This window comes from Aquila chrysaetos, chromosome 2 (assembly GCF_900496995.4).
Source record: "Aquila chrysaetos chrysaetos chromosome 2, bAquChr1.4, whole genome shotgun sequence".
NCBI classification, from domain to species: Eukaryota; Metazoa; Chordata; class Aves; order Accipitriformes; family Accipitridae; genus Aquila; species Aquila chrysaetos.
Genome location: NC_044005.1, coordinates 64135601 through 64148037, shown reverse-complemented (window position 1 = coordinate 64148037; position 12437 = coordinate 64135601).

The window sequence follows — 12437 nt, the reverse complement described above, 5'->3', positions numbered from 1 at the left end:
GGTTTGTTTCTGAATGTAAAATGTTTAACTGACTCTCACAAGTATTAAAAAACCCAGTCATTTAAAATTTATGGCACATATGAGAAGGTTATGAATTTGCTAACATAAGTGTCTTATGGTTTCACCAGCTTCTTGGAATTTGCTATATTTAATATGAAACATTAAGAATTATATTTACTTTAAAATAAACTAAAATGAGAACTTGAACTTACACGACAGATTATTTTCCTGGATGTAAAAGGCAGAAAGGACCATCATGATTACTTTTCTGATCTGTGTAATATAACCACAGAATACCATCAGTTCTTGCCCCATAACTAGTTGATAAATGGAAGTTTACTTGTGAAAGAAGACATTGGTCTTCATCCAAGCTTGCTGGTTCCACCCCTATGCAGAGACTGCGTTCAGAATTAGGGCATATGGTATCATCATGACTACAGCTAACTCAAACATATGTTGTGACTGCACAGAGATAGACAAGATGTATGTCAAATACAAGCAAGGAGACATCCAGTATAGTGGAACATAGTGGAACTCTTCACGTTCTTCAATGTAGTCTTCTTGCTCCATCTTCAATCCATGCCTGCAACTGACTCCACCACCTCTCAGCAAGAGGGAGGGATGGCAGCTGTCATTAGATTTATTAGGTTTGAGATAATTTTTCCAGATGGTGCACAGTAAGTCGAACAAAAATTCTTGCAGTACAGCTGAATAGCTGAGCGGGAGAACCATACAGACATGCTGAGGTGGCTCCAAAGGAGCAAGTTTCAGAACTAGTACAGCCAGAGTAATAATCATGATAAATTAGCTGCATATGAGTTTGGCTACCCCTTCTTCTAGGACCAATTATGTCATGGTATTACAGTTCAGGACAAAGAACACCCCACAGAAATAAGAAAAATCACAGGAAGTGAGAAGGTACAAAAGAGTATCAAAGCTTTCTTTGATACTTTTGAATTTTAGTCCTTGACCATTACATTTTTATGACTCTCTGGTTTTGTACTTGTAAGGTATGCTCTCTGTTTTCAGTTTGTTTGTTTGCTGGTTTAGCTCTGAAAAAAATAATCTGGAATAATAGACATTTTACAATGCTAAAATTAACTCCAGTACTTTCTCTGCCTTTCTCACAGATAATTAGAATTTACTATTTCTTTGTTGTCTGAAGTAAATCAAGTAGATTTACATCAATATACATGCCTTTTCTGTTTGGGAAGCTTACCATTTTATTTTGTTTGTTCATTTAAAGCCTGAGAAAACCTTGTAGCTTTAGTTTGAGGTACATACATGTGTGTTTTAGCCTAGCATGAGGCAAAAAAAATGCCTTTCAAGTGAGATTTCCTGCATTCTTCACCTCTTGTCATTTTAAAGACACTGTGCTGAATATTTGAATTGCTTAGCAGGCACCATTGCATGCAGAAATAGCTGGCAGTGCAGCCAAAATATGTAAGGGAAAAATGAGACAAAACAACTATCCTACTTCCCTGAGCAGACTGAAGAACGAAGCAGTGGGCACACGGAATATTTCAGAGGGATCATAATTCAGAAAGCTGGAAATTACTTTAGTTAAATAGGTTGTCAAAGTTCTGTATAGAAAGATTTTCCAAAGTAAGTTTCATGACATGAGGGGAATACAGATTCTAGATAATTCTTAGTGATCTGATCAGTCTGCCTGCTGAGGAACTGTGTTGGCAATGTGGCAGGAAACTAATCAAGTTAATTTGCATTTTGAAAGCTATTTAGATTTTGGAGAGTAAGCAAATTGTGGTGGTGATCTATACTGTGAAAAAAAATCTGACTAATTCTACTCACAGGTATTTTCCCTGCCATCATTCTCAGGAAGTACTGACTGATGGTTAATTTTGTATGGCTCAGTTCACCTGGAAAGAAGATTGCCTTTCTTCCCCACCTTATTTCTTTAGATTTTTAAAGCTTTATTTTTTCAGGTTGATATATTTTTTAATAGTTGAGAATGTTGTTCTTAACTGGAAAAAAAAACCAACCAAACCCAAACTACTCCAAAACAAACAATCAAAGAAAAGACCCTTCATCAATGAATTCAATGTACAAGCTGAAGTACTATGTAGCTGTTCCATTTTAAAACAAGAAAGAAAAAAAGTACTTTCCTTTTTTACTCAGCCCAGCTTTTGAGTTTGACAGTTGGGTAATTTCTCAATTGTTCAAATACTACTCCAATTATCACTGAATGCTGATAGATAACAAATATGTCATTCCTTGATAATGATGATGATGACTTTGATTTCATCACACTGTTGACCACACTTTCAGCAGTTGAAATACTGAGAGTTAAATGGTAAAAAGCCAGTTATGAGACAAAAAGTCTATCCTGAAATCAAAGTCACATATTAGCCAATGATAATTTAATCTGAGAAAAATCCATAATAACTTTATTTAGGAATATTTTCTACAGTAATGAGCTTTAACTAGGCTGAGTCTTAAAAATTAGCAAAAAACCCCAAATTCCTTCAACTCTCCATAATCTCTTCTATCAACAGTTCCAGTATGACAGTAAAAATAATTATATTACGTATTATCAAATACACAGTGAGAGTTAATTCTTGCTTTCCCAAAAATTGTAACTGAAATGATAAGTATCTGAGAAAGAAACCAAATATATATAACTCCTTATAGATAAGACACAGGTAATTCCCCCAAATTTTACAAAATCCTCCAGGTAAGTTTTAGTAAAGATATGGATTAAACCCATCTCTGTGCACCTGCATCTAGTTCCTCACCAGCTTCTGAGTTGTAGCTGGGCTCTTCGAAATTATCTACATCTACTCCAAGACGTAGAAAATATGGCTTTGCCAAGTTTGTAAGTCAGATACCATATATTTTTCATAGCAATATTTTATTGCAGAGAAATAAATAAATAAATTCTGAATTTTTTAAGACAGCACATATCAAAGGTACAGGTAACGAAATAACTTTTTCAGTGTGTTAACTGGGATGTAAGGACATAAGAAAGTAGATAAAGAAAACTATTTTTAGATCACAGAATCACAGAATGATTGAGGTTGGAAGGCACCTCTGGAGGTCATCTTGTCCAACTCCCCTGATCAAGCAGGGTCACCTGGAGTCAGTTGCCCAGGACCATGTCCTGACACCTTCTGAATAGCTCCAAGGATAGAGACTCCAGAAAATCTCTGGGCAACCTGTGCCAGTGCTCAGCCACCCTCACAGTAAAAAAGTGTTTCCTGATGTTCAAACAAAGCCTCCTGTTTTTCAGTTTTGCCCATTGCTTTTTGTCCTGTCACTGAGCACCCCTGGAAAGAGCCTGGCTCCATCTTCTTTGCACCCTCCCTTCAGGTATTTATATGCATTGATAAGATCCTGCCCTGAGACATGTCTTCTCCAGGCTGAACAGTCTCAGCTCTCTCAGCCTTTCCTCATAGGAGAGATGCTCCAGTCCCTTCATCATCTTTACGGCTCTTTGCTGGAGTCTCTGCGCTATGCCCATACCTCTCTTGCACTTGAGAACCGAGAACTGGACACAGAACTCTGGATGTGGCCTCACCTGTCAACAACTCCAACAGATGCAGCCCAGGATACCTTCTTTGCTGTAAAGGCACATTGCTGGCTGTTCAACTTGGTGTCCACCCAGACCCCCAGATCTTTTTCTGCAAAGCTGCTTTCCAGCCAGTCAGACCTCAGGATATAGTGGTGCATGGGGTTGTTCCTCCCCAGGTGTAGGACTTTGCACTTCCCTTTGTTGAGCTTCAGGACGTTTCTGCCATGCCATTGGACTGATAGTATTAGATCAAGTACATAGATCAGGACAAGCTATGAAATCAGAAAAGGGCCTTGCATGTTCAGAAAATTGTCAGTTTTTTCCAACTATTCTACAAATAAACTAATAGTATCTAAACCCGGGTGCTTTCCCAGATGCCTTGGAAATTATTTTCATGCTAAAACCATTCTAATGTTTCCCTGTTAAAACTTTGTTTTAACCTTTTCTATTTTCAGTTATTTTTCTCCCCTGAACCAAGGTTATGGGTTTTGTTCATATGGTCTCATCTACTCTTTCCATGCCATCTCCTCCTCCATATGACCCTTCAGAGAACAGCTTTTGACTTGGACAAGCTGTGTTTGAATGTATGGCTGTTTAAATAATGCATGTCTCCCAGTTTAGTTCGAAGATACAAGCCTATCTCACTTGGAATTTTCTGCTGAATTTTGATCCTAAACTCAAATGTGTAATTCCAGCACTTTATTGCTAGCATTTCAGCACTTCCTGTCAGAATAAATGTATCTAATGGAGCAAGCCATGTAGAAAATAACTTCTAGCATTTTTTTTATTATTGAAACAAATATAAATCATTCCAGTGCTCAGCCCCAAGCAGAGATGATATCTGCCTTTAAAAATAGCTACTTCAAAGAGGTTCAGAACACATTTGCATAAACCAGTTGTCAGATTGTTTATGTTTAGTTCAAGGAGATAAAAATTAGTTGTAAAATGCCATGTGGGGAATTTGTTTATATGGTGTCCGGAGGGATGAACAACTTCATAACTTGGATTTTACATAGAATGGTTCAGAGGACAAATTTTAAACAAATATTTCCCCTCCCATTAGGGTTAAGTACATAGGCACATCTCAACGGAGTTTAAATTGCTTTTGTTTGCTTAAATTCTACTAATAAAACTTCTTCAGAAGGAGTGCATATTTAGTGTAATTTCATAGTTGGCTTCTGTTGTGGTAAATGGAACACATAGCAGAGGAAAAGGCTGTGTTTCACAGTGTTGAATTAGGGACACATATCAGATATGTATCCAGCGTGATTCATTGAAAATAAAAATAACTTTTTCCTCTCCTATTTTTCAAGCTTACGAGGAAAAAAAAAGGGGGGGACCTATCCTTACCCTGTGAACATTACACATTTCTGTGAGGATGGCAAACAAACTATAAGGCTTGTTGAATAGAGAAGTTAAATATATTGAAATGAAAGAAGACACCAGAAAGTGATCTCTGCTTACAAAGGTTTTCTATAGGGGAACCAGATCCACAATGGCTGAAGTGGTGACATCCAAACAGTACTAAACCACTGCGACATTTTGGGTTATATTTAGAAGGAGATTGTTGAAATAGGAGCCTATTTGAGGAAGGACTATGTATCCTAATTTGAAGATCACTGAATTAAAAAATAATTTTTCCTGATTTTTAGGCTTGCTTTATTTCTTGTATGAGTTGGTGAAGCTTAATATTTCTCTAACTTATTCTTCCATAGTAAGAAAACATATGTAAGTTACATAGTAGGCTACTCCTACTAAAATAAACAAGGTCAGGACATTCCTGGGCATCAGAATCTAATTGTCTATGTTGTCAAATTGCCTTTATTGACAAACTTTTAGAGTGGTCGCAGGCAAAGTTCAGGAATTGTCACAGAACAAAAAACAGTTTCAATGCAGAGATCCTGTCTAAGAGGTTAGAGAGACTAATATATGGATAAGTCCGTGGCATTCCACACCAGTTGTCCTTAACACCGGAAAGCAGACATAGCCACATTTAATTCATTAGTATAAATCTAAGGACAGAGGGTCAGAAACCTGGATCAGCTATACATACCATAGGTTTGCCTTGACCTTTTAATCTCATATATTGTCAAGGGAGAAGCCAACTGATGGATTACAGCCAAAATCTATTCCTCAGATGATATAAAACCAAGCTGCAGTGAGAAGCCAGCTGAAAACCAGCCCAGCATGACATAAAAGAAGGAAAGTGAAATGAAGATATAGCATTTTGCACCATTATACCATGTTTTATTAATTTATATTTGCTTATTAATAAAAGGGCATATTTAATTTGATATTTCAGTGGGCAAATATTTTCTTTGGTAATACATATCCATGCAAAACTTTCAGGGTTCTTTTTTTGTTCAGGGTTTCTTTTCCTGTGTAAATTAAGATGGAAGAATTAGAAAGCCAGTTATACTTTTGGACAGCCAGTTGCTGTATGTAGATTTAAAAAATATTTTGATGAAGGTTTACTGTTAAAGTTATTGGCTTACAGGATTTTAAATCTTTTTAAATTTGTTTCAGCTTTTTTTCCTATCTTTTTCCCCAAACTCTCCTTCTTCCTTTCCTATAACTTCTTTCCATTGTTCCTCAGTCTGGCAGATTACCTTTGAACAGGATAAGATTTGATATATTTTCAAAGTTTATTTGGGAGGCCTTATTCCCTTTATTTATGTGAACCTCAAACCAGTTTACTCATAGCCTGGCATATTCTGTCTTTATTTCTTGCCAAGACATTGCTGCTGAATGTTTTCTGTTCTGTATCATTTTATGAAAGGAAAGGAAAGGAAAAAGATGGAAGTGGAAGGGAAAGGAGGCAGAAATTTAATTTAGATGGGAAGCATAAAACTCCAGACACTTCTCTGCTGATGCCTATAAAAATCAGAGAAGTCTAGGATGGCCATTTGCCTAAAATATTATATTAAGTAGGATGGACCATATGTTTGTCACTGTTCTGGTGTCTCAGAGGCTATAATTTGCTCTAAGACATCAAACAAATGTCATGAATAAATTGAAATTACTCTGGAAAATGTTTATACTGCAGCTTACAACAGAGACTACCATACATTTTATTGCTGAACAGAACATCGTTGCACGAACTCAGAGAAAAATGCATGTGGATAAGTATACATTCTAGTTTTTCTTCAAACTCTCCAGTACTCAGGAATGTAGGTATATGCTTTCTGTCTTTTAAAAAATCACACACGTCAGTTTCATTTCTTCAGAACATTCTTTTTAGCCTGAATGGAAAAAAAAATGAAAGAAAATATTTGCAAGGATTAAATAATTGTTTTAACAGAGGCAATAAGATGATGTGTTTCAACTAACAAAGTATGGATCAATAGTGAAGAAAGGGATAGCTGCCAATGAAATAATTTTAAAATTCATCAGATGATCTCCAGACAGGAGTGTGGAGATGCATAGGGAAACTGGGGCCTTTTTCCTTTACCTAAACAAACTCTTTTTTCACAGATAAGGCTATTGTACTATCCTTTAAACAGCAGTATTTTAAATAAAATTAAATTCCACAGTGCCAATGGTTATGAAGTCCCAAACTCCTATTTTGATTGGATCTGTTATGATTGTAAGATGTATCCTTTTTATAAACTTTTTCCCCAAAACTAAATGGAACTATTTCAGCTTTCTTTATGAAGACAATATGTGTAAACTAGAAATTTGTCCTTTTAACAGCTACAGAACTACTGTCTTAGCTGATGAACTGAACCTACTCAAGCTTTAGTCAAATTTTTTAATCAGTTTTGTAAATTGTGCAGTACATGATGTCTGTTCATGTAACAAACAGACATGAGCAAGATGACAAAATTCAGCTGTATTAAACAGAATCACTATATTTACTATTTTCCATAGACCCATACAGTCATTGTCCCTGCATCATTTATGATATAAAAATCATTTTTTGTCTTGGGTCAATAAGATATAAAACTTGAAGTTGCAAAATCATTAATCCTTTTAGGGTTTTTGCTGCTGTGCTTGTTCTGCACTGGATCTCTTCTCTAGTCCTGTTGCTGCTCATGATCTGTAGATCTCACACACAAATAAATGACTAGAGGCTCAGTTCATAAACTACTAGTGTAGCAAAGCAGAAAGACTTGAAATTCTCTGGCTTGTGCCTTGCACAAAAGATCAGGGCAACATGATAGACACTATGAGATCTGGTAACTGTCTTTCTGGGAGAAAAAAAATTTGGAAGAAGGCCCTCAGTAAACGTAAAAGACAAATTATACACGACAGTTTCATAGCTAGACAAAAATAACTAATGTAGGATGAAAGCTAAAATACAATTGTAGAAGAAGGCATATGACAAAGAAAGGATTCCTATCAGTATTATTTAAAAGATCAACCAATAATGATCAAAGAACAAACAACCAAACTCAAGTGTGTTTACTCACCAGCCAAAATTAGACTGTAGCTGTAACCCAGGGCAACATTGCATTTCTGTGCAAGTCTGCCAACATCCAGCTGAATCTTCACTTTGCAGCTGTCCCTGACACCCTACAGTGATAAATGAATACTGGTGTGTTAAATTGGAAGTGCAGAAAGCTGCATAGTTTAGAACAAAATTAATAGATAAGGATAGGCCTAAAAATTGTCCTTTGTATGAGATCTGTTGCTTAGAGCTGCAATGATAAACCTCTTTTTTTTTCAATAGCTGTAGCTTGAAAGCATAGGAACTAAGCTTTAACACTGTTTTGTTTGGTAAACCACATGTTTTCCTTCCCTTAATTTGTCATCTAATGCTAACCCCCAGATATGTCTTCAAAGTTAGCAGTTTTTCAGACTATATAAAAAGTGTCACTGGCCTTCTTGGAATAAAGGGCATCTTTATACCTCGGAAATGTGTGCTACCCAAGACCATTAAAGTCTGCTGTGTGATGTGCTAATTGCTTTTCTTGGAGGCAGAACCATTTCTGGACCATTGTGAAGAGAGTCCTTAGGACTGGGTGCATTTTGTCAGCTGTCAAGCTCAAAATCATAGGGTTGCTTGCATATTGATATGAAGTGAGGGCCAAAGGTGAAGCTTGAGTGTTGAGTTTGTTGGCTCTAATAAGACTGTGAAAGGCAGTAGTGCTGGGGTATGACTGATCATTACTTTTGAGTCCCAGTTATTTGCTATAGGATATTAACTTCTAATAACTTCAGTGGTTACAGTGTTTCCTTTAAAGGATGATGTCAGTAATTGTTTCTTGGCTCAGTGACAGTGCTGAGAATTGATACATAAATAGTAATTCCTGATTTAACTAAGCATTTAATTTAGTCTGAAATGTTTCATCTGAGACCACATCTGGATCACTATGTCTGGTTCTGGGCTTCTGAGCACGTGAGACATGGACGTATTGAAGTAAGCCCACCAAAAGGCCAAATAAAGGCTTAGAGTATCTGTCATACAGCAAAAGACTGAGAGAGCTGGGGTGGTTCAGCCTGGAGAAGAGCAGGCTCAAGCACATCTGAGCAATGTATAAAAGTACCTGATGGGGGAGAATAAAGAAGATGGAGCCAGGCTTTTCTAAGTGATGTTCAGTGAATGAACAAGAGTCATTGGCCACAAACTGAAATACAAGAAATTCTGCTTAAACATAAGAGAATTCTTTTTAATTGTTAGGATAGCCAAACACTGAAATCGTTTGTCCAGAGAGGTTGCGGAGTCTCCATCCTTGGACATGTTCAAAATCCAACTGGACAGTGTCTTAGGCAACATTCTGTAGTTGATCCTGCTTAAGCTGGGCATCAGACTAGGTAATCTCCAGAGATCCTATGCAATCTCAGTGGTACTGTGATTGTGTGCGCTATTTTGTTTTTTAGTAAAATATAATAAGAAATATCAAACTAAGTACTAACTTTCTATAGAATTTAATGTCCATTCCCAGAAGCAAAGGACGCACTGTTGATGTTCTTCTTCCAGTTTCTGTATCTTACAACCTAGACGTACATGGTCATCTAAGATGTAAGTCCAGCCAAAATCAGAAGCCTGACATGGGGTAAAGACTTTTATATATGTCTTCCCAAGCTCTCGTGGTAATTCTAAAACTTTTGAAGGAGCTATCAGATGTTTTGTAGTAAGTTTTTCTTAGCCCTTCCTGCTGAAGATGTTTCTCTTTTTGTAAAATAGTTTCACAATCATTAGGCTTAAGGCAAACTAAGAATGACGATATATAATCATAATCTATAGAATGTCTTCCGTTTACGGTCCCAAGAGCAGAAGAATATGGATTCCATTCCTCATCTATGAAAAAAAATAAAGGTCCAACCAATCTCCTTTAATTGCTCAGTTTCACATGGTGCTTTGATGATTTAGATATGTGATGCTCAGAGGTATTAGCTGAAAACCATTTTTTTAAAGGAGTGTCACTTTGCTGAATTGTACTGTCTTCCTGAAATTTATATTTGACTTAGTCAAACAATGCAGTTTCATTTATCTTCCCTTTTGAAAGACATCTGCAGTCACTGAGATTCTGAATTCATTGTATAAGGTGAATCTTCAAAGACCAAGTCCTTCACAGGATCTCTTGCTCCCAAAAATAAGTCTAACTCCTGAAATTATTAAAAAAAAAACCAAACCAACTTTCCAGGAGAGTGTAAAGGGTTTCATTTCATATCACTTTAAATGTTTGTTTACAATACAGTTGTCTCCCATGCCAGTGGAGGAAAAGAAGGCATTTCTAAGGTATTAATCTGTAAGTTTTTAATTATTTACTCTGGGATAGCATTAATCACAGCTTAAAACTTCTACTTTCTTTCCTGTGGCCATAAAAGCCACTTAGGTTTTCTTGCTTAGTGGCAGATGTGTAGAAATTCATATTTGGTCAGATGAATTTGACCTACAGTTTTCAAACTGAGAATAGTTTTCATTATAAAAAGCTAATATACTGAAAAGAGCTTGCTTATTTTGGGGAACTGGCATAGAGCTTTCTGATTATTATTTTATTTTCAATTCACTCGTCTAGTCTAGTATGTAAAATTTGAATGTGTAGATGGACATAAATCATAACATCATTATTTTCTGTCTTAGGAATCTCTGGAGAAATCCCTAGTGCCCTGTGTGATTGCTGAGTATGTTCTTTGGAACCTGAGTTTCAGTACTGATGCTTACAGACTGAAGGAAGTTTTATTTTAAATATATGATAGACATACAAACAAATCCCATTATTAAATAGTTTTAAAAAAATAAAAAAAGCATTTAATGGCTGTGAAATCATCCTAAACAAAATCTGTCACTGCACCAATGTTCTAACCACAAAATATAGTCTTTAATTTATTTCAATGTGAAATTAGTTATGAGTGATGTTCATTTGACAGGAATGGATATTGATTTGGTACATTCAGCAAACACTGAAAATCCATGGTGAACCAGAGAGTCTTTGACATCATCTGCTCTGATAAGGACAGAGGATTTTGACAGTTTTCTTTAAATGAACTATTGAAAGGGGAGCTAGCTCTAGAGAAAACACTTGAGTAGATTCAGAAAGCATCCTAATCCCAGATTTAAGGAAGTGTGGAACTGGTTGCCAAGATTCAGAAAAGTTATAGACTAAGGAGGAGGAACCTGGCTTTTTTTTAAATTTTTATTTTATGGAACATTAAGCCATTAGACTTTTTTTCTAGAGAAAAAAGGATGATCAGTTTAGACGTCTTCAATTTCTGTAGAAACAAGAACTCGTATTCTAGGAGCTGGACTAGTAAACTAATCAAGAGTGGGAGTAAAGACAGAAAAAGTAAATATTCCTTTAACACAGAATTGCCAAGAACTGAATTAATCAAAGAACCATGAGATGTGCAAAACAAAAGGTTGTTTGGGGTTTCTTTTGTAAATTTCTTATACTTAAGTGCTAGAGGTCTTGCTAAGAAATTAGAAGAGTTGGAATTGCAATTGCTGTATGTGCTACTGCCCCCTGTGCCCTCAGTCGTATTTTTGTTGATTATGTCAGCTCAAAAGCTACTCAATCAGCCATGATCTGGTAACGTATGAGCAAATAGTATGCATTCCATTGTAAAATAGGAAGTAATGTCATATAGTTATGAACAGAGGATATAGGCCGTATGTACACAACAGAGCATTCTATCTTCAGAATCAAATTTTGAAAAAGTTGTGACAGATAATCTAGTTAACATGAATGTCCAGTGCAATGATATAGCAGGCAAAGATAATTTATTCCTTCTATTTCTTCCTTTTACATATAAATGGGAATATTTAATAGGAGCAAAAAAAGTTATAATACTAGTATCATTGATTATATATCATATTCATTGTCTATATATAAACCAGATGATGACACTGCAAGAAGGATATTGAAACAGTTTGAGAGATTTCAGAGAAGAGCAGTGAAAGTGATTAAAGTATCGGGAACTGTGCCTTAACAGAAACTGTGTCAATAACCAGTTTGATTGCTGAATAAGTCATCACCAGAAGAATTTGACCACGTTACTTAAACCCCTATACGGATGTGGAAATCTGAGTAAATTGCAGTTGACCATAAATATAAACACTTGTTTCTACTGTATCTTTGTCTTAAATGTCATGTACTAAACAAAAGAAGAATACCAAACTGTCTTTTCTCTGGATGAGGTAGTAATTTAAAAAAAAATCATAAATTACTGAGTAGATATTTTTAAAGAGAACAAGAGAATGACTTTGACAGTGGTGAAGAATTTTTCCCGGAAAGTTCCCTGAGAGCTTGACTTGCAGCTGAGGCATTTATTCAGCCATTTAAAAACTGAAAGCAAGAGAAAAGAGAAGTTATTTATCACTTGACAAGTTGAATTTCAAAATTAGAGATCATAATTTTTCATCTGGGAAAAACAAACTTAATGAAAAAAACACAACACCCAGAACACAGGAAAGAAATTCTGAATACTGGAAAGATTTTGAGGTACATCTTAAAAATCGAGT